The sequence below is a fragment of the Dendrobium catenatum genome, unplaced genomic scaffold, assembly GCF_001605985.2.
Source record: "Dendrobium catenatum unplaced genomic scaffold, ASM160598v2 fragScaff_scaffold_304, whole genome shotgun sequence".
Classification (NCBI taxonomy): Eukaryota; Viridiplantae; Streptophyta; class Magnoliopsida; order Asparagales; family Orchidaceae; genus Dendrobium; species Dendrobium catenatum.
The window spans coordinates 796977-818174 of NW_021318766.1; positions in this window are offsets into that span (position 1 = coordinate 796977).

Here is a 21198-nt window from a genome sequence, read left to right on the forward strand (position 1 = left end):
TTCGTACTAATAAAACAGAATCCTCCTTCAAAACACTCTCTCACACTCTCTCCTTGACTCTTCCTTTCAGTAGGCACGAAGATTAGTAGGCAAAAAGATATGAGGCAAAATTCTAATTGGACTTTATATAGGAAAGACACAAAAAACCGTCCAAAAAATTGCTGATTTCAAGTCTTTATAAAGTGGATCGTCCCATATGAATCGTGGGATGTTCCTGGACGAACTTACTTAAATCAGTTCATACGAACCTAATGATATTGGTAGAATTGACTTCGTACCTGATTATCGTCCCGTACGAAACTAAGTTTTCGTCCGGTGCAACTAGTTATACCATAGGCCGGTTTGACAAACTGCAGGAAGTTATCAAAATTGGAAATATAAAACATTTTCCGTCCTGGGACGATAAAGAGTTCTACTGGATGAAAATTTTCTTACAGAGAGCATTTCATTCCTAGGCCGATAGAGAACTCGTCTGAATGAAAATTTTCAGAGCAGCATTTCATCCTGGGACGAATTAAAATTTATCTGGATGAAATTTTACAGAGAGCATTCGCTTCCAGCAATATATATGATTTCGTTAGACAAAAAATTTTCCAGAGAGGATTTCATTCTAGGATGGAGATTGAAGTTCGTTTGTAGAAATTTTAATGCCAGCAGAGTAGATATCGTCCTTGCAACGAACAGGATTCTTTTGAATGAACAAAATTCTTCCAGAGAAGTATTTCACCTGGGAGTGAATAGAAAAAAATTCGTCTAGACGATCCGGACTTAGAAAAATTTCTTCACTTCTCGTTGTGTTCCATTGCGCTTCCGAGGGGAATAAATGCTACTTGATGTCCCGTATGAACATGGTTCAATCCCGTGTGATCATGTATGAATTTTAAAAGTATCTCGCCCAGGTGTGTGGTGTACTAAATTACCTAATTACAATCACTCCCTCTCAACTCATACAATAAAATAAAGTATAAGATCTTATCAAATTCCTCATTCTGATTTTGATTTGATCGTTCATTAGCATGGAAGTCAATTATCCTGAAAATGTAGTCCCATAAGAGAAAAAATATTCTTCAAAAAGTTGTATGGAGAATCACACAGAAACCAGTTTTATTACCGGCGGATTATATGCCACACCGCAAACAGAAAGGGTAACCATGTTGAAATCCGACGATTTGGGTGATGGAGTTTCCGGAGACTTTTCCGAGCCAGCATGTCGCTGCGCCGTTTGGTTCGCGTCCCGTAAAGGACTTTTCCGGTCGGTAAATATCCTCTCAACAGCTGCCACCATGACATCCACCGTTACCTTGAAACTCTCTCCTACTCTTACTACCTAAGCTACCTTCCAGAGCACAATAGCCACGATCTTTCCGAGTAACAAAATTCCACTGGGGAAAATATTTCGTCAACCACAAATTTCTCCACACTCTCAATAGTATCTCCACTCGTGCTAAATGACGCGCGAGTCTCCTCACCATAGTCTCCAAATCCTACATAACACCAACTCACCTCCATTTTCTTATGCCCAATCAAATAAGCCTCTGTCACAATAAATAGACAGACCCTCAATCGAAACCTCACGACCACTAACAACCCACATTGATCGATAACAAACGCGCAGATACCAAATCTTGCTTCGCTTCAGAGCTATCCTCCCATCTGTCTAGCGAGCTGAATCTGAACCCGCCCCGCCCTGCCCGTGAACTGTGCAGCTTCGCACAAATCAGACCAATGCTGACGTATCACGACCACCCAACGCCTGCTTGACGTTATCCCTACCCACCCCGCGCGGGTTTTCCCAGTCATCTGGCTTCACTCTCTACGAGCAGCAACTCATAATATGATATGGCTTCTGATGTTTCTAAGTAGGTCTTTCAAGATATTTAATCTTCATAAAACAAGTGGTTTGGAAAACTAGAACGAAAAAAAATAATTACCTGGAACTTGTAGTAGATCTGACACATGTAGTCTACATAACGCACAATGATTCAGTTGTATAATATAAACTAGACGATTATAGTGAGGGGTAAATGGTTGATGTAACAAATTTAATCGCCAATTATTGATTTTTACTTTGCATACTCTTTGGGGCAAAAGCTCAATGTACTCTACGACATTCTTGATGAGCTGTTTTTCTTTAGTTTCATGTCCGTATTTTTTGAATAATCCGCCATCTCAGATAGTTGAAGTTGTGAGTGGCCCCTTCTGTTCGGGAGCATTTGCCTTTGGCAAGATCCTATTTTAAAGATGTTTGCTTGATAAGTGTCCTTAAACTATTGAAAGAAAAGAGTTAGAATCTTCAAGGCGTTCTCCAGGATATATTCTACAAAATGATATAATTTTACAACTACATTCCATTGCCCACCTTTGTTTTAGCAGCACCATATCTGTTCATTCCTTTCCTTCTTTTTCTCTACAAAGCTTGCTATCCTTTTCAATCTAAAAATGCCTCAAGTGCTCTAATGAAATGGTTACACAAAAGGGAAAACTACTATTGCGAAATATTTCTATTGAATAACAAGTTTCAGATAATAGAAATATATTACTTACTCAGTGCCAAGAGTGCAACTCGTTCACAAAGAAACACTAAGATCCTTAGTTTCTTGACAAATCCAAATTGGTTGGATTAGAAGTTGTGTTGTCATCATAATAAATCTAAGAGGCAACCCGTTTCAAAGATGTTTATGGTTACCGGCATTACCAATGAGCCTTTTAACTCATGAATGTTCACCAACCATTGCGTTTTTCACAGTTGTGCCTTCATATTAATTACGTAAAAACAGTACGTCGAAATGCCAGGGTGTGTCTTGTACCAAACAAATTGGTGATATGGAAACTTCATAGTCTATACTTTTTAAAATACATTACCCTTCTTCCCACTGTCCTCTAGGATGAAGCGAGAGCAATCTGATTGATAATTGCAAAATAATTTGCAGATGCTTGTTCGGCAATGACGAAGGAGATTTAGAGCCTTTATAACAATCCCCTGATAATTGCTCAGGCTGCCCTTTCTTTATCTTATCAAGAACCGAGTCGAAATAACTGTCTATTATTTAAACAAAAGAACAAAAACATTTCTATTATAACCAACATACAGACACAAAAAGTGACAAAACATTTTGTGTCCAATCCCAAGATTTCGTTGGTGCAAACCAATGGATTTAAAAAATGCCCAGTGAAGCTTATCTGATTTTATAAGGTCTAGTTAAGTATAGGATTGCATATTAATAACTTAATTAGCTAAATTAATTAAAAAATGTACTAAAAATTTCTTATGGCTAATTTTGTTACCTTTGAAGTGTTTGATCATAAGAGAAAATATAGTCAAAATAAAAATTATAATTGGGGGTGTAATAAAACCAATGCATTTACTTAACGTTTATATACAAATTTTTTAAACTCTCTAAAAGATGACAAAGCCTTCATAATATTACAATTGATATAGAATATAAAACTCCTCTTATTTAGATATTACATTAGATGTTTTACTTTTACAGAACTTGATCCTAAATAATAAATTTTTAGGTATCATTCTTCTTTAATTAACAAATCAGAAAGGAATAAGAGATAACATCCCTTATTTAATAACCAATATTAGAATTGAATTATTGAGTTTGAAGATGTTCTTTGAAGTTAAGCACTCAAAACTAACCGTGCTACAAACCTTAATTCGTTGTTGTTTATTTAGATTACAATGATTTATTTTTACCCGCCCCTCAAATTAATAATTACTCAATTTAATATATGTAGAAGTGTATCAAATCATACTCCATATATTATATATAATTATTATATATATATATAAAGATATATATATATAAAAGATGATCTTATCAGAAAAACCCGTAATTTTAGAACTACCTTCTTAATTTTAGTAAAGAGAATTCTAACTTGAGAAACTCCTTCTATTCATTTTAATTTCCCTCAAATAGTCTGCCTAATTGTGTCTATAATACATAGTATGCTCCGACCCGTTCCTAGAAATGCCGCTCTATTACTTTATTCATTCACAATCCAGTACTTTTTGTTCAGATCATTTGAGTGATCTTCTGTAGGAATCCGTCTGTCGTTAACTTCTATCTACCTCGCTTCTGCACCTCGGCTCTCGGGAATTCGAACCCGCCCACTTCTTTCCCAGTACATAAATTATGTTGTTTAGCTTTGTTATTGCGTTTAATTGATGTGCAAATAAATCGTTGATTTATAACACTCTTTGATCATTAATATGGATTATAAAAAAACATGCGCGCTTGCAGGCATAACGATGTATAATACTAGAACCTAATAAACCCGGTTTCATATTTGCTCATTTTATAATTTATAAGTTGTAACTAGATCAAGACAAAAAGCTTATGAATCCGAAGCTCTATTACAAATTTGTTAGAACAGAGCCATTACTTAAACATAACAGCATTTCTAATCCACTAACGTATAAAGTCATTCTACTTATAATCTTTATTTAAATTCCGCATTTGGTTTGGTGGTGTGATTTGGTTTGTGAATTTATTTCTTTGTCTCAAGAATTTTTAAAATACCAATTCACCCCCCCTCTTGGTTAGCTTGGGACTAAGTTCATAGGGCTTAACATCCCGAACGAACTTTCAGTGAATACAAAACTTAAAATAATAATATTTAGAATCATCAAAATATTACAAGTTGCAAGAATGTAAAACATGTAATTAGCAACTCTCTTAACAATCTCCCTCTTTTTGATGATGACAAACAATTATTGTTTGTATAAATTTCAAATTTTAAAAATCTCCTAAAAACTTTCAGTGAATACAAAACTTAAAATAATAATATTTAGAATCATCAAAATATTACAAGTTGCAAGAATGTAAAACATGTAATTAGCAACTCTCTTAACAATCTCCCTCTTTTTGATGATGACAAACAATTATTGTTTGTATAAATTTCAAATTTTAAAAATCTCCTAAACTCCCTCTGAATTGATGAACATATGAAAATAAGGAGGCATTTCACAATAATTTTAACTTTTATCTTTTTCCTTTTTGGTACAAAATAAAACAAGCACATAGATACGATACAAACAAGCACACATATACGATACAAACAAACACACAAATACGATACAAACAATATTTTCTCTCCTTTTTTGTCAACAATAAAAAGAGAAGAAGAAAAGGAACATAAATGTAAGCAGTCATATGATAATCCTTTGAGAATTGATCCTTGATAGTTATTGAAATAAATATTGCAAATAAAATCAATTCATTAGGTAAATATAAATGATTCATAGAATTTAAGAAGAGATATAACATAAAAAATTATATTAAAAACATGAATCAATTTAGACACTAACATAAAAAAAATCATTGCAAAAAGGATGAATATAAAATTTGTATATTTCAAATGTCAATATGAAATATAAATGTACAGAAGATCAATTTGAAGTAAGAGATTAAAAGATTGTGGAAAGAAATGACTACCATATGTGACGGTTTGCGCATATTTTTTAATATTTTTTGCACATTTTTGTGCATCTTTTAACTTGTGGACTTATTTTGTACCTCTTTTTCAAATTGCGAACCATTATGCATTCCTTTTGATTTTTGTACATTTGTATATTTTTTAAGATTAATCTTGATCTTTCAACAATAAATAATAAAAAATTTCAAATTTTTCTAAGTGCATCAATATTTATTGATAAGTGAAATACAAAATAAGAAAATATCACAATTGCAATAATAATATTTAACATTAATGTAGTCTAATAAGAGACATGAAATTGATAATTTTAATTATATCAAGTTATAAGCAAAACTTAAATTTAAAAAAATTAGATTTTTTAATGAATTTAATTTTAAGTTGCACTTCAAGATATATCACTTATAGGATAAAAAATTTTAGAAATTTTCATATAAGCTAACACACATTTCAAAATAAGATTAAAACTAAAACAAGATAACTTATATTGATATCATTATAATGAATATTACAATTTATAAATGATATCAATGCCACATAAAACTCAAATACATAAACATCTAATGAAACAAACACATAACTAAAATGAAATACATCACAAACTACTAAAACACAATCACATCATCTACAGAAAAACATAATCAAGTACACAAATCACTCTGATGGACCCTGATCTGGAGGAGGAGGAGGTACAATACTGAAGAAGTTAAAATAACTGCTCACCATAAGCACATTGGAACTAATATCATTCATCTGCGCTCTCATGTACCCCATATCCTGATTGTATTGAATATCTTGCTGCTGCAAATGAGTTTCAATTTGATCAAATCTTTGATCAAAATGAGACTCTAAGTGATCAAATCTCTTAATCAAATCCTGATAATTTGGTTCACTAGCAGGTGCAGGTTCATGTTCCTCCTCTGAGTCACTAATAATATGTGCTTTACTTGGTTCATCTTTATTGAAGATTGCCGTAAAAAAATCATCGTTGTAGTAGAGAGGTTCTTCAAAATCTTTAACTGGATGAACCAATTCATACTTCTTTTTTAAAATATAGGTAACATGATGTCCTAAAGCCATGTTCTTCTTTCTTTTATGTTTGATATGACCAATTTCAGAAAGTCCATAAAGATAGTCAAGAATTAGTTAGGCTTCATCTATAGGTTGTTTGGTCATAATCAAGTAGGTTACTATTAAAAAAAGAAGAGCAATGTTGACTCTATCACCAGCTTTAGGAATTATGGAAGTTCGAAGAACATGCTAGATGATACGAGCATTTCGAACAAGAGGATATTTTAGGCATATACTCCTTGAATATAATTTTTCTAATCACTTCATTAATTTCATTCCAATAAAAATTAGTAGTAGTGGTCATGGTATGGGCTCTAATTCCCTCAGTTCTTAAGTTCAAAAAGATTCCTAGGTCAACCTTGGTAATTTCAACTTTCTTCTTAAAAATATAGGACTTGATTACAGAATGGTCGGAGTTGAAAGACATGTTTGCTAGGAAATAATGAAAGGTCTCTTTGTTGTAGAGGTGGACTAGTGTGAGAATGAGACCAAATTGAGTTGAAGCAAACAAATTCATTACCTTAAAGGTTAATTGTTCCTGTATAAGAATTCTGGACGGGGTGATCTTAGCGGAGGTAAATCTAGGAAAAGATTCTTCATTGGCTTTGGACAGAAAAATATTATAAGAATTTTTGTGTGGACCTTTGGCGAGAACCTTTTGTCGCTTGCTTGAACTTGCCATGGATAAGATCTAAAGGAAGAAAGGGTTCTGAAAGGGATGTGTGAGTGTGACTGTTGAGTTCAAAGCCAGCCAATTTAATGAAATACGACTGTTCATACTGACAAAAATATTTTTGTCCCGTACGAAATTCAGTTCGTCCTGTATGAAAAAAATTTGTATGGATGAACGAATAAGTCCAAAATAAAACTACTTTTCGTAATCACACAACTTACGAAGCAACCTTTTATACAGACTTTTGACCATACGATCGTACAGACGAACAGGTGTTCGTCCCAGATGATCAAAAATTTATGATCGTTTTAATGGCAGTTGAAACCATCCCCACATCGATTTGCCAAGCATTTGTCCGAACGAGCCAAAGGTTCGTACGTACGAATATAATATTAAAAACAATATTTTCCATTTAGCTGTCATTCAATCATCCTGTCATTTCATAATTTTGTCCGGACGATCGTGACGATTGTACAGACGAAGTGAAAAAATAAAAATAGAAAAACAGCACGTAAACAATTCAAATCCGACAGTTGACACACTACACAATTCGTCCCGTATAAAAATGTTTGTGTCCTGGACGAATGTCACTCTATTTTTCAAAATATGTACTCAATCAAAACTAAAATACAAACACAATAAGAACACAATAGAAAAATGAAAACACAAACTCAAAATACAAAAAAGATCACAAACACAAGGATACACACAAAAAATACTAACTAAAAACACACATCATTGTTGCAGAAACATTTTAATTAAGCATTCAAATCGATCACACCAAGCCTTATTCATAATGCACTGAAAGTATCAAAGGTTAAAGGTTTTGTAAAAATGTCTGCAAGTTGATTTTCAGTAGAAACATGAGTGAGTTCAATTTCTCCTTTGCATACATGATCTCTTATGAAATGATGTCTGATGTGTATATGTTTGGTTCTTGAATGTTGAATATGATTTTTAGAAATACAAATAGCACTAGTGTTATCAAAATAAATTGGAATAGTGCCCATAGTTAATCCTAAATCAAGCAACTATTGTTTCAACCGAAGTACTTGTGCCACACAACTTTCTAATGCAATGTATTCAGCTTCTGCAGTAGATAAGGCAACTGAATTTTATTTTCTACTGGACCAAGAGACTAAAGAATTTCCAATAAACTGACATGTTCCAGAAGTGCTTTTTCTATCCACCCTATTACCTGCAAAATCAGAATCTGAATAACCAATTATTTCAAACAAAGAGCTAAACTTAGGATACAAAATTCCTAAGTTCTGAGTTCCTAACATATATCTTAAATCCTTTTTACTGCTGTCAAATATGATTCTTTTGAATATGATTGAAATCTAGCATACAAACAAACACTAAACATGATATCAGGTAGGCTAGTTGTCAAGTAAAGTAAAGATCTAATTATCCCTCTAAATTTCTTTTAATCAACAGATTTTCCCATAGGGTCCTTATGCAACTAAACTGAGGAACTCATAGGTGTACTAACAGGTTTAGCATTATCAATTTCATAGTTTTTGAGGATATCCTTAACATACTTTAACTGACTATAAAATGTACCCTCCTCAATTTGCTTAATTCTAAAACCTAAAAAGTAATTTAAATCTCCCATTAGACTCATCTCAAATTCACTACTCATTATTTTAGAAAAATCATCACAAAGATTTTTATTTGAATGTCCAAAGATGATGTCATCCACATAAATTTGTACAATGAGTATATCCTTTCCAACTTTCTTCAAAAAGAGAGTTGTATCAACACTTCCTTTTTCAAATGATCTTTCAAGTATGAAGGTGCTCAATCTCTCATACCAAGCCCTAGGTGCATGTTTCAATCCATATAATGACTTTTTCAATTTGAAAACATGATTTGGGTATTTAGAATTTTCAAAACTTGGAGGTTGTTCTACAAAAACATCCTCTTGAATTACCCCATTTAAAAAGGCACTTTTTATATCCATTTGGTACAGTTTAAATCATCTAAAAAAGGCAAAGGCTAGCAAAACCCTAATTGCTTCAAGTCTAGCTACAGGGGCAAAAGTCTTATCAAAATCAATCCTTTCAATCTGATTATACCACTTAGCAACTAATCCAGCCTTATTTCTAATGACTACTCCTGAGTCATTCATTTTATTTTTGAATACCCACTTAGTTCTAACTCACTTTGATCCTTTGGCCTTATAGTTAATTCTTAAACTTTATTTCTTACAAATTGATTTAACACTTCTTGTATAGCTAGAATTCAAAACTCATCCAAAAGTGCTTTATCGATATTTGTGGGTTCTATTATTGAAATGAAGGCTAAATGATTGACTTCTTTGTTTAATTCACGCCTAGTCTTTACAACCTCACTAAGTTCACTAATTATTAATTCCTTTGGGTGGTTTTTAGAAAATCTTAACTCTTTAGGCAAAGGGTTTTCTATCTCCAAATTTTCTTCAAAATTTATTTTATCAATCTTTTGGGAGTTAATCTCAATCTCATCTTCTACAACATTTGGCTCTTCCAAAATTCCAGATTGATCAAATACAACATGTTTGGTCTCCTCAAATATCAAAGTTCTTTTGTTGAATAATCTATAAGATTTTCCAACACTTGAGTATCCTACAAAAATTTCTTCTTCTAATTTTGGATCAAATTTTCCTAAGGCAAAAGTTTCATTGTTATAAATAAATATCTTGCAACCAAAAACATACAAATGTGATAAATTAGGTGTTTTTCCTTTTAGAAACTCATAGGGTATTTTATTTAATTTAGATCTCACATTTATCCTATTCAAAACATAACATGCAATGCTAACCACCTTAGCCCAAAAATATTTAGGAAGTGAGTATTCTGCCAACATGGCTCGAGCGGCTTCTATTAATATTCTATTCTTTCTTTCGACTATCCCATTCTGCTGAGGGGTTGTAGGTGCAGAAAAGTTGTGATCAATTCCTTTATTCTTATAAAAATCCTCAAATCTTTCATTCTCAAATTCTCCTCCATGATCACTTTGTTTAGTCATAATTTCACATCCTAGCTTTCGTTGAATCAAAGTTAAAAAGTTTCTAAATTCCTCAAATGATTCACTTTTATGAAATAGAAGTCTAACCCATGTGAATCTAGAGTAATCATCCACAATCACAAATCTGTATACCTCCCCTCCTAGACTTATAGATCCAATTGGTCCAAAAAGATTCATATGCAAAATCTCTAATGGTTTACTAGTTCTAAGAGCCTTATTGGACTGAAAGGAGGACTTCACCTATTTTCTTAATTGACATGCATCACAAAGGTGGTCCTTAGTAAAGTCTAATTTTGGTATACCTCTTACTAGGTTCTTTTGGATAATTCTCCTAAGATTTTTTATGCTAGAGTGACAAAGTCTCCTATGCCAAAGCCATGATTCATCAGAAATAGTTTTTAAACAAAAAGCAGTAGGAGTCTGAATGAAATTCAAATCTAGCGTATACATATTGTTTACCCTTATACCATTCAAAACATCATTTCCATTTAGGCTTAATATGCAGCTAGTAAGAAAAAGTTTTACACAATATCTTTTGTCACATAGCTGGCTTATACTTAACAAATTATGCTTTAAGCCTTCTACCAATAACACATTTTCAATATAAAAATTCATAAGATTTATAATCATACCTGACCCAACCACCTTCCTTGTGGTGTTATCTCCAAGTGTAACCTTGCCTCCACTTCTGTCTTCTAGCGATATGAATTGTACAGTATCTCCATTCATATGCTTTGAACATTCGCTGTCCAGGTACCATATGCTCTCACGAGATCTTGTGTAAGAGCAACCCTACAAGATTATCAAACGTTAGACCTGAGAACTCAAGCAAGTTTGGGTTCTCCTTTTGACAAATTATAAAGAGATGCATGTATGATATGTTTAGGTTTATGCATCTTAGGTTTCCACACCAAATAAGTTTTATTCTTCAAAGTACATGTGTGAGCTATGTATCCAATCAATCCACAATTATTATATTTGACTTTTAAAAAAGGTTCCTTAGTCTTCTATTATTCATTTGTCTATTTATGGATTGCATAAATTTAGGATACAAAATAGGATTAGTGAAGTCTTCAAGTTTAGGGGGTATCCTATTTTCCTCGAAAGCTTTTATTGTAAATTTGTAAAATGAATTCATATCTTCCAAAATTCAATTTGTATAATTGATTCTAAAAATTTTTCTCTCAGATTCATCCTTAAAATTTTTAAAACCTTTTACAAGTTCTATATAGGATGATTTTAAACTTTCATGATTTATATTCAAGTTATCAAACTCATTAAGTAATTTTATGTGGTTGTCATCAATTAAAGCATGATCTTTCCTAAGGATTTCATGATCCTTTTGTAGTTATTCAAATTATAAATTTAGACTATCATGTATTTTCTTCATTTTCCTATATGCATCATGCATGTGTTTAGAAATTTCAAAAAGCTCATTATAAGTTAAGTCACATACCTCTTCTTGATCTAACTGATCAAGAATATCAACCATTAAACACATATTAGTGACTTCCTCTTCCTTTTCTGTCTCTGATGAGTCCGAAGTTGAGTCCGCCCAAAAAGCTCTTTGGAATTTCTTCTTGCCCTTCTTCACAAATGGTTTCTCCTCTACATTCTCCTTGCTAGGAGTGGCTTTGAGTTTTGGGAAATCTTTGTTAACATGTCCAGGTTTCCTGCACTCATAGCAAATAACATCATTTGAAACCTTAACATTTCTATTAAATTTACCTCTATTCCTTTGCTGGTGTCTATTCCGCTTCCTCTTCAGAAAGCTTCTAAATTATTTAGTCATCAGTGTGATGTCGTCTTCATCCTCAGGTTGTGAGTGTTCACTCTCAGATTCCTCTACTTTCAGTGATATGTTCTTCTCCCTTCGTGGTTCACCTGTATCAATCTTTCTTTGGCTAACTCCTTGCTCATAAGCAATTATCAAACCAAGAAGATTGTCAATAGAGTATATGTTTAGATCTTTAAACTCTATAATTGTAGTAATTTTAGCATTATAAGCATTAGGCAGATAATAAAGAAACTTATTAACCATTTCAATATTCATTAGTTCCCTACCCAATGCATTTGTGTGAATCTTGTGTACATATCAGAAATGGGTTCATTAGGTTTTATACGAAACAGTTCATAATCATGCAACAAGATATTAAGTCTAGATTGCTTAACCTCATTAGTCCCCTCATAAGTTATACAAAGTCTATCACATATGTCCTTTCCACTCTTGTAAGTAGAAACCCGCATGTAGTCTTCTGATTTAAAAGCACAAAACAAAATATTTAAGCATTTGACATTTAATTGTGCTAAGTCATGTTCTTCTACTTTCCAATCCACAAAAGGTGTTTCAACTCTAACTCCGTGAACTAGTCTAGTTGGTTTTGTATACCCTTCATGAACTAAGATCCACATTCGGTAATCAAGTGACTGTAAAAATGTAGACATGGATGTTTTCCAAAAATCAAAAGAACTATTGTCGAACAATGGAGGCTAGTTATAGAGTAACTCTCAGGTGTATTTCAATTTCTGAATGTATCCATCTACGTTAATCAAAAAGTAGTCTAAATTTATTATTTTGAAACTTATTCAAAATGAATTAGGTTGTTAAACATAAACTTATGTCCAAATGGATAATCAATAGGGGGGTGAATTAGTAATTAAAAACTTAGTCCCTCTTTATAATATTTTAAATCGAAAATAAACTTTAATGAATTTTATATAAATAGATTTTTCAACCACAAGTTAATAACGATAAAAATAAAAGCAGCGAAAAAATAAAAGACATGAGATTTATAGTGGTTCGGTCAAACATGACCTACATCCACTCCCCGGAGGCACCCTACGAGTATTGCACTAATACCACTAGTGAGTCTCCTTTTGCACCCACAGCAAGACGGAGAAGCCTTTATAAAACTCTCTTCCACCACTACCCGGTGCGGCAGAGAACCGTCATCCTTTTACACTTTTCCTAGTGTTGGCAGAGAACCATCCATCCTTTCACACTCTCTCAGTATAGGCAGAGAACCCTTTGTCCTTTCACACTCTCCCAGTGTAGGTAGAGAACCTGTCGTCATTTCACACTCTCCCAGTGTAGGCAGAGAACCCGTCGTCCTTTCATACTCTCTCAGTGTAAGTAGAGAACCCTTCGGTTGTTCACACTCTCCAAGTGTAGGCAGAGAACCTATCATCATTTCACACTTTCCAAGTGTCGGCAGAGAACGAGATCTCCTTGACAGATCTTCTCACAATAAATTTAGAAGGAAGAGAGAAAAGAGTGAAGTAATCCAAAACCATAAGTAGAGACTCTTACCTTTGAGTACCAAGTGAAACCTTCACGCTCCAGTAGTAAAAATCCTCCTTTAAACACTCTCTCACACTCTCTCCTTGACTCTCCTTTCAGTAGGCAAAAAGAATATGAGGCAAATCTAATTGGACTTTATATATGAAAGACACAAAAATTCATCCAAAAATTACTGATTTTCAAGTCTTTACAAAGTGGATCATCCCATACAATCATGGATCATCCTGGACGAACTTACTTAAATCAGTTCCATACGAACCGAATGTATATTGGTACGAACTGACTTCGTACCTGATTATCGTCCCATACGAACTAAGTTCTTTCAGTAAGAACAGTTATACCATAGGTTGGTTTGAAAAATTGCAGGAAGTTATCAAAATTGGAAATAATAAAACATTTTCGTCCTGGGATGAATAAGAGTTCGACTGGACGACATTTTTATAGAGAGCATTTTGTCCTGGGTCGAATAGGAACTCCTCTGAAAAAAAATTTTCCAGAGAGCATTTTATCCTGGGATGAATTGAAATTTGTCTGGATGAAATTTTTACAGAAAGCATTTTGTCTTGGGCCGAATATATGATTTCGTCAGAACAAAAAATTTCTAGAGAGCATTTCATTCTGGGGTGATTTGAAGTTCGTTTGTAAAAAATTTTTCCAGAGAGCAATTCATCCTTGCACGAACAGGTCTTCGCATGAACAAAAATTTTCCAGAGAGTATTTCATCCTGGGATGAATAGAAAAATTCGTCTGGACGATCAGGACTTACAAAAATTTTCTTACTTCTTGTTCGTTCCATTTCTCTTCCGAGGGGATAACTAACTTGATTGTCCCGTATGAACATGGTTCATCCCGTACGATCAGTATGAATTTTAAAGATCTGCCCAAGTGTGTGTGTACTAAATTACATAATTACAATCACTCCCTCTCAAACTCAATACAATAAAAAATATAAGCTTCAATTTATAAATTATCTCATTCTGAATTTTGATTTGATGTCTTCATTAGTCTAGAGTTCAATTATCCTGAAATGTTAGTCCACACAAGAGCAAAAATAATTCTTCCAAAAAGTGTTAGGAGAATACAAAACTTAAAACAATAATATTTGGTATCATCAAAATAATACAAGTTGCAAGAATGTAAAACATGCAATTAGCAACTCTCTTAACAGAGATTAAAATGGATATGTTGGTCGATAGATAGATGATTTTAAAATCATTCTTGGTGGTCGTGATTTTGGAATGAAAAATGAAGGTGATAAGATCATATTAGATTTTTCCTTAGCTTATGATCTCTTAATAACTAATACCTTATTTAATAAAAGAGACGAGCACCTTATCACTTATAAAAAAGGATATAATAAAATGCATATTAATTATTTTCTTATAAGAAAATTAAAATATTTAGATTGCAAAGATTATAAAGTTATTCTGAGTGAAAATTTATGCATCCAACATCGATTATTAGTTTTTGACTTATGTTAAGAGGGCAGAAATAAAAAATAAACTAAAATAATTTTATAGGATTATATGGGGACATTAAAAGAATATTAACTAAAGTATTTTTTAGAGTAAAATTTTAGATCTTAAGATTTCGTCTGTGCATGGGTATGCTAATATTATGTGAGAAAATGTGGCTAATGGTATTAAGAATATTGCAAAAGATGTGCTTGGAGTTTCGAAAGAAAAAGCTCATAATATTAAAAATAGTTGGTGGTGGAATTCAAATGTGCATGAAAAGATAAAAAAAAAAGAAGATTTATTATAAAATTAGTTTATATGTAAAAATTTTGATAATTGGAAAACCTATAAAGAGGCTCGTAAAGAATTTAAGAAAGCTATTTGCGATGCAAAGAGCATAGCTTTTAATGATTTATATAATATGTTAGATATAAAGGAGGGACAAAGAGATATATATATATATATATATATATATATAAGTTAGCCAAACAAAGACATAGGAGTAGTAAGTATTTATTTCTAGTGAAGTATATTAAGGATGAAGATCAAAAAGTACTTTTTTTTAAAAGATGATATTCAACAAAGGTGGATGAGATATTTTGCTAATCTTTTTAATGAAGGATGTAAAAATAGAATTAATTTTAGTGACTTTAGCACCCTAAATGAAAATATTTTTTTTTTTTATCGACGTATTAGTAAAATCGAAATTAGAGAGGCATTAAAGAAAATGAAGTGTGGAAAAGATGTTAGACCTGATGATATTCTAATAGAGATGTGGAAATGCTTAGGAGATGAAGGAATTTCTTAGCTTACAAAACTTTTTAATATTGTTTTGAAGACTAAAAATATGTCAGATCAATAGAGAATGAGTGTGTTGATTCCTATTTTAAGAAATAAAGGAGATCCACAGAGGTGTGCAAATTATAGAGGAATTAAGTTAATTTGTCATGCTTTAAAACATTGGGAGCAAGTTTTGGAGCATAGGTTGTAGTGTGATACTAATGTTTCTCAAAATCAATTTGGATTCATGTCGGGTAGGTCTAATGTAGAAGCCATACATTTATTGAGAGGTTTCGTGGAGAAATATAGAGAGAATAAGAAGGATCTCTATCTGATATTTATTTATATAGAGAAAGCATATGATAAAGTTCCAAGAGAAGTGCTATGGAGAGATCTTGAAAAGAAAGGAATTAATAATGCTTATATTCAAATAATTAAAGATATGTATGAAAGAGCTATTAATTATGTTTAAAGATAAGGTGGTTTGACCAAGTATTTTCTTATTTTGGTTGGATTACATCAAGGATCAAACTTAAGTCCATATCTTTTTGCTTTTTTCATGGATGTTCTAACTAGACATTTGCAAGAGGATGTACCTTGGTGTTTGCTTTTTGGTGATGATATTCTTCATGTCGATAAGACTAGAGAGGGAGTTGAACGTAAACTTGAATTATGGAGGTCAACCTTAAAGTCTAAAGATTTTCTTTTAAGTAGATCTAAAACTGAATATATAGAGTGTAATTTTAGTAACAAAAGACCTAGTAAGGGGATTGTGACTTTAGGCGATCAAGTTATTAATAAAAGTATAAGTTTTAGATACCTTGGATCTATTATTCAGAGTGATGGTGAAATAGATGGGGATATTATCAGCATAATTCAATTTGGATGGTTGAAGTGGAGGAATGCATCGGGCTTGTTGTGCGATAGAAAAGTCACCCTCAAACATAAGAGAAAATTATATAAGATGGTGGTGAGACCTGCAATGCTTTATGGTGCTGAATGTTGGCCACTAAAAAAGGAATTTTTATTGCGTCCTCCCACCTGACGTAGAGATACGTCCTCCCACCGTTAAAAAATTTGGTTTTTTCTCGATATTGCTAGCTATTATTTGGTATTAACGAAAAATATCATCATGTGAAGACCAATACCGAGTTATACCGAGCTATACCGAGCAATACCGAGTTTTTTCTAGGGTATTTTTTGTATTGCTCGGTATAGCTCGGTATAACTCGGTATTGGTCTTCACATGATGATATTCTTCATTAATACCAAATAATAGCTAGCAATACCGAGCAAAAACCCAATTTTTTAGTGGTGGGAGGACGTATCTCTACGTCAGGTGGGAGGACGCAATAAAAATTCCACTATAGGAGAACCATAATACTAAGTTAAGTGTTATAGAGATGAGGATGCTTAGGTGGATGAGTGGCTTTACCCTTAGAGATAGGATACAAAATGAGCATGCACGTAAAAAGATTAGAGTATCCATAGTGGAAGATAAGATTAGAGAGAGTCTCCTTAGATGGTTTGGTCACATTAAATAGAGGCCTTTTGATGACCCGATTAGGAAAGTTGAGGTATTATATTTGACTTATGTTAAGAAAGGTAGAGGTAGACCTAAAAAGACTTGGTTAGAAAATATTAGAAATGATCTTTTTTATTAGATATAAATGAGAATTTGAAATTTAACTGGGCTCAATGGCAAAAAAAAGATTCATGTAGCCGACCCCACATAGTGGGATAAAGGCTTGATGTTGTTGTTGTTGTTGTATCCAAAGCCAAAGGGAGTGCATGTATAATCAATTGTTAAGGATAGTGATGACATGCAGGAGGTTTAGTGTTTATTTTAGGGCTGCCACTACCATATACATATATTATTAAATTTTAAATTTAGGTTTAGAATATATGTGAGGCCCCGGAATCTAATTTGAAAAGAATTATTCATTTATCTTTTAATAAACAATAACCATAGCTCTTTAATATCATCTATCAGTAATAAACAGCAAAATATATTTTATAATTTAAAACATCAATATATCCATCTAGATTCATTCCCAAAAATCATATACAATACTTAAGATCAATACAATCATATAATAACTATTATGTCTTGAGTACAAAAAAAAGACAAAAAAATGGAACCTAAAGAATTCTGACTAGCCTCATACTCTAGTTTGCCTGCCCTGATTTGAAATTATCCAATCACATATAATGAGATTAAAAAGCCCAGAAGGTCATTAAAACTTACAACTAAATTAAAAGTATGATAAAGGAGTAACATGCATGTCAATAATTAAATCATAATAGTTACATTCATATGACCATTGAATCAATGTAGAAATAGTAAAATTCACATGCAGTTGTACTAAAATCTATAAATAATAAAACATTATAGTACGGAAGCCAGTAAAGTAATAAATTAGTATGAGTGTCAAATCTATAAGGTAATAATTGTATTCATAATATCAATCAATACAAAATATGTATAAAGTATCAAATGAAAATATCAATAAAGATTATTGAAATCAAGTTAATCTAGTAAAATCGTATAAGCGTGTGCACATACTATCAAGTTATTCTATATCGCATATATCACATGCTTAGTATAAGTACATTGAATCAATATTATTAAATGGTACAGTATCTAGATATGTAATAATAATAATCTAGTGGCAGGAGCAATATAATAATGCAATAGCAGTAAATGTGTGTTATAACAATAAATCTATATAATAATAAAAAAATGCCTAAAGAACATGCATTTCACTAGTCACCCAAAACAAGTAAGAAGTTTTGGTTATTACAATACTCTTTAGTATTAGTAAACTGTTAGCTTAGTAAATAGAGTCATCACTCTTTACCCGTCAACACAGTAATAATCTACTTATAACTACCAATTAGTTTGTCACATGAATTAGTAGAGCATAGCATTAAAGTGATTTATTTAAAGTAAAATATGTCAGCCCACCATCTTGTATAGATCAATCAGTATACAACCAACGGGTCAACTAATATTTACTTATCTTTTACACGACATTGGTATTATTATTCTAATATTATAACAATAATAATGACCAACTATTACTAGAGCACATATCCACAATCATTTATAATATTTGAATCAAATAAAGTTTAACTAAGCATAATTTAGGTAATGCCAAAATGTAGTAATGGTAGACAATAAAAATCATATTGATTAAAATTTCACATTTTCAAAATTTGACCAAATTACAAAATATTATATAAAATAAAAATATGAAGCTTTTGCTTATTTGAAGCACTATTTTTGGACATTAAAATAATTTTTTGAGTAGACAAAAATTGCAGTATTTTCATATCGCTCAATGAAAATCCTTAAATAAATACTCAAAACAATAATAATTTCATTAATGGTGCCAAAAACCTAATTTAGGATGTGAGTAAAATATACTTATGTTTTCTTTAGTATAACTACTTATGAAAGAATATAATTGCATGTTTTTTTAAGGGAAAACCCACGGAGGGGCCTACATGTTAATTAAAAAGTAGGGTTACAAAGTCCTTAAGGGAAACTGTCAGCTCTATACTGCTCAAATGAGCTACAAAACAAAAGTAAAGAAAACCTACGAGCCAATAGTTTCCACCATAAAAAAAAAATACAAGTACCCTAGTAACATACTAAAGATGCTAAAAACGAGCATCCAAAAAAGAAAGACTAAAGGATATTCAATACGTCCAGTCTTCCTGCCAAAATTATTGAGGACCTGTATCCTCTGCAAAAAAGAAGAGACAAAAGAAGAAAAAACTAAAATTAGAAATATAGTTAGGATCACAGAGAATAATGTAAAGTTATTTCCATAATCAAAAAAGAAAAGCCTCATAAGAGTAAAATTGCTCAAATAAGCCAGGAATAGAGCTGATAAGAAAATACTTATTACCATAAACCACCAGGTAAATGAAAGCAAAGGATTGAGAATAAAAAGAAGGATCACAAAAACCTAAACCACCCAGGGACCCATGAAGATCAGAAGAGGTATACAAAACCTGTAAGGTAGAACCATCAGTAACATTAAACAAAGAACAAAAGACATTAACCCAGGATTCCAAAATACCACAAAATGATCCGGGCAACCACCACACCAACACCCAGAAGGGATGACAACAATCACAAACCCAACAATAGACTCCCCAACAAGGAAGTCCAAATAATTACAAAGCCGGAAGCCCTCCAGGTTTCCCTCTAGACCAACCTGAGAACTCAAAAGGAAACAACACAGACCAACACTACCAAAATTCCACCTGGGATTAACCATAAGATGAGACGAGCCCCAAAGGGTAAACCAGCAAGAGGCAGCCACAGAACCAATAGGAACAAGGATTAAAAACATGACAAAACAAAAAAACCAAACAAAACATTACCTAGTAACATATGAAGTATCCAATTTATCAAGATGCAGCAGCCCAATAAGAGGCCCAGGCATAGAAGAACCACCAAAATCAGTAAAATTATTCAGGGTACAACCACAGTTGGCAAGCCAATCAGCAGCAGCATTAGTAACTTTGGCAATCACAGAAAAAGACATGTTCAGAAAATAAAGCAGTTTCTTAATATCCCTAACACTATAAAAGATGCTCGGGTTGCAACCCTTATCCTCCAAGAAATGTAAATAAGAAATGTTGACACCGGAATTTACCTCAATAACCAAGAAATCGTTAATTGCACTAACACTTGTCAATTTCTTAAGGACTATTATTGGTGCCCAAAAATTATGAAAAAAATCGTACAAATAAAATACTATAATAAAAATACTATGGAGAAGACGAATTATAATTTGGAGTAATAATAACTCTAAAAAAAATGGCAAAATTAAAATATGGCTATTACAATGTACCAAGAATATCTTCCCTGACATTTCCCTTAAGGATTCAGGCATAAAATCAATATAAACTAAATCCACAATATCAAAACTCAAATCAAATAAAAATAAAATCAAAATTTATCAAAAATCATACAGTCATGCATTACATTCTATCACATGTCATTCAATTATGTATGCAAAGCAATGCACCTTAATCTACCCACACTACCCAACTCTCAATCAAATCCTACAGCTCTGGTAACAATAAATTCTTTCAATAATTATGCTTTGATACAAATTTTAATACCCTAGAATGTAATTTGGAAGAATTATTCATTTATATATTAATAAATAATAATTAAAGACATCTAATATCATATATCAATAAATAGCAAAATAGATCGATTCTATAATTTAAAACATCAATGTATACATCTATATTTATTCCTAAAAAATATATACATATTCAGGATTTATACAATCATATCATAACTATTATGATCTGAGTATAAAAGAAAAACAAAAAGAAATAGAAGTTGAATAATTCTGACAAGCCTCACACTCTTGTTCACCAGTCATAACCTGAATTTATTTAACCACATATATTGAGCAAAAAAAGCATTA